Genomic DNA, 3,803 nt, shown 5'->3' with positions numbered 1-3,803 from the left:
CTTTATTGAATCTCCATCTTACTACACATAAAGGGTTGGTAGTGGGCTAAATACGCCCGAGAATTAATCGAACCGTCGGGGCCGACGATAACACTGCTCGGTTATCCCGATAGTACGGAACGGGTCGCTTAAAGTGGCCCGTGTCCGAAGTCGACCTGCGGCGAGGTGCAATCGCCTGGTCTACCCTCCGTGTGGGTACTTAGGTAGGTCGAATTTGGCGAACAACCCTATCCCACGCGGGGGGCCGATTGGCACGATCGTGGTGAGGCCGAAAGGCCCACCCGTGACTAGTTCCCGGCGTTAGTCCGAGAGGGTCACGACGGAATTGTCCGTCCGGTGGGCGACCTGCCGCGATTCGAGTTACGTGGCCGCTCGCACGCCGGCGGGCGCGAATTCGCAACAATATATATATATATATATATATATATATATATATATATATATATATATATATATATATATATATATATATATATATATATATATATATATATATATATATATATATATATATATATATATATATATATATATATATATATATATATATATATATGTATGTATATTTCTGTATATATATATATATATACATATATACATATATATATATATATATATATATATATATATATATATATATATATATTTGGGGGCTGGGGGTCGGGTGAGAAGGCCAAGAGGGGGGGAAGCTATCTGGCATTCCCACCACACTCCCCGGAATTGCAGACCGTCGCACACGGATAATTCCGTGACGTGGCGGGTCACTAACCGACAGTGAACACCAGTAACTCATCCACGTGACTGAGGGTATGACTTGTCCGAACTGGATCACTTTACCGGATCACATGCAGCCGAGCGACACTGCCAATGACATACCGGCTCAAAGGAACAGATCTTTGGGAATAAAGTCCCGGCTCGGTTTGGATATGCACCATGCTGAATCAATGAAAAGGCAAAAACGAGCTGGGAATATTTCTTCAAAGGATTTATTACAAGCAGGCGAAGAAATATATCTGGTGCAATTAATAGTTTTTATTGTTTTGTGTGGCATAGCAAGAAATGTGAGAGGTGCGACAATAATACAAGCAACTTCTAAAGCAGACACAGAGCAGAGTTATCCCGATATATTTCTTCTACACACTTAACTTCAATGAGGAGAGGTCCCATGACACACACACACACACACACACACACACACACACACACACACACACACACACACACACACACACACACACACACACACACACACACACACACACACACACACACACGGATTAACCCCCTCAAAATACACTCAGTACCTGTGGCCATAACAATATAATATATATATATATATATATATATATATATATATATATATATATATATATATATATATATATATATATATATATATATATTGTTGTGGTTACCAAATTCGCAAACCACCATTCAGGTCCCTTAGGTGAGGTATCTCGGTAAGTGCATGTGTAGTTAGGCCCAAACCCGTTGTCTAGTGGGAATACATGTCATTTATGCGAGCTGCGACTCTTCAGGATAGCCGTTTTTCTTTTACTATCTTTATTTTGGACCAACCGCCATGATTACCACCACAACCACAACATCAACCACCGACCACAACCACCGCTTCACCACAACCGCCACGACCTTCACGTCACACCTCGCAACCGTAGCATCGCCACCGTTCTTGCCCCGCTGTGGGTACCGGTGTTGGACTCGTGCAGGGCGCACGTTGAACAGCGTGTACAAAATCACGGATTTTGTGCTTCAAAAACGGATCAAAAACGACACACGCCCACTTTTTGCCGTCCAATCGGTGAGCGAGGGGCGATTTGGCCCCGCCTCCAGAACGATCGATATATGCAAATTTGTGGATCAAAAAGCCTTCACGCCCACTTTTTCTCGGGCCAATGGGGAGCGAGGTGAAAGGTCAAAGGGAGGGGGTCAAAGGCGAAGCTACGGGGGGATAAAAGGACCGTGTTCGTCAGTCAGAGCCGTGTGGAAGTCTGGAGCCCGAAGCCTGCAGTAGCTGGAGAAGCTGAAGAGAGTCGAACGAGGAGAGCCCAAAGAAGAGTCCAGGGTGGAGAGTCCAGAGGCGGCAGCGGCGAAGGCAGACGAGGGGGTGCTCGCGTCGGTGCCGGGAGCTGCACGCCCGAGGAAGGCCGGCAGCGCGACCTGGCCGAGGTGGAGACGCACACCAGGGATAATAAAGATCCTCTATACCCCGAGCATCAGCAACCCCCTCCTGTTTCCCCCCCGCGCTGAGATAGTGCGACCAAGGGGGCCCCTTTCCCACCCCCTGCCAGGCACTGTCCGCGAGGCCCGCGGAGTGAGGCGCCATCGCCGCTCCGCGTCTCATCACCAGACGGGTAGGCGCGACCCGGTCTCGGCCTCAGGCCCGCCTCATCCTTGAGGGATTTCTTTTCCTTGGTTTTGGGTATGTGTTGTCGGCGCCGTCTGTGAAGTAGAATTGTATAAGTGTTGCCGTGTGCTCGGTAGTCGGTATTAGCTCTGCACTGTGTTTTCACTTTTATATTTGCTTTTTGTGTAAATGGAATTGTGTTTTCTTTTTTTGTGTGCATTTGGTGGAATTGTATTTGTGTGCTTCCCGTGTGCCGCGAATAAATGTGCTTTATTGTTGAACTGTTCTCCCGCTTCGCTTCGTCTTTTCCTCCATTGAATCCTCATCTTGCTTCACGTAAAGGGTTGGTAGTGGGCTGAATACGCCCGATAATTAATCGAACCGTCGAGGTCGACGATAACACCGCTCGGTTATTCTGATAGTACGGAACGGGTCGCTTAAGTGGCCCGTGTCCGAAGTCGACCTGCGGCGAGGTGCGATCGCCCGGTCTACCCTCCGCGTGGGTACTTAGGTAGGTCGAATTTGGCGAGCAACCCTATCCCACGCGGGGGCTGATTGGCTCGATCGCGGTGAGACCGAAAGGTCCACCCGTGACTGGTTCCCGGCGTTAGTCCGAGAGGGTCACGACTGGATTGTCCGTCCGGTGGGCGACGTGCCGCGATTCGAGTTACGTGGCCGTCAGCACGCCGGCGGGCGCGAAGACCGCAACACTGGTGTCAGGTCGTGCGATACAAATCCATCGCCCTCCTCGCGGCACTGGTATCGGAGAACAGGAAAACGGGCTCTCCTGTCTCTAATTAAATTCATGGGAATCGGTCCAGGGGTGAGAGAAGCGACCCCCGATTCCCTCCAAATTACGAGCGAGCAAATTAACCCTTCACGAGAAGCAAGATGGCGTCTCAAGGCGAGCGGGAGCCGGGGGTATTAGAAATGTATATGTGTAATAATGTCGAGTCCATGGTCCAGGATGGAATCCCCGAGCAGGAAATGTTGATTGTGCAGGAACACGGACTCGCCCAACTGAACCCAGGGCCCGAGGTGGGTGCGGCAGCGGTTGCGGTGTATGACACCTCCCCCCCCCTCTCCACCAAGACCTTTCCCCAACCCCTGCCGAAACGGCTCACTCAAGCGCACCCGACGTGGCCCAGCTATGCGCCATGCTGGCGGCAATGACAAATGAAATAAAAAACGAAATGAAAGACATGAACAAGCAAATGAATGAAGTGAAAACGACGATGGATGCGAATACACAACACATGAACGAGAAGATGGATACAAATACAAATGAAATGAAAAACGAAATGAACAAGCAAATAAACGGAATGGAAGCAAACATGAAGGAAGAAATGAAAAAGTTCCGGGGTGAGACGCAGAACATGGGCCGATGCCTGCAGGCGGGCATGAAGGCCGTGACAAAGGAAATAATAGTTGAGACAAG

This window comes from Eptatretus burgeri, chromosome 1 (assembly GCF_056783735.1).
Source record: "Eptatretus burgeri isolate ZD-2024b chromosome 1, Ebu_testis_v1, whole genome shotgun sequence".
Lineage (NCBI taxonomy): Eukaryota > Metazoa > Chordata > Myxini > Myxiniformes > Myxinidae > Eptatretus > Eptatretus burgeri.
Note: the sequence above shows the minus strand (reverse complement) of the source record.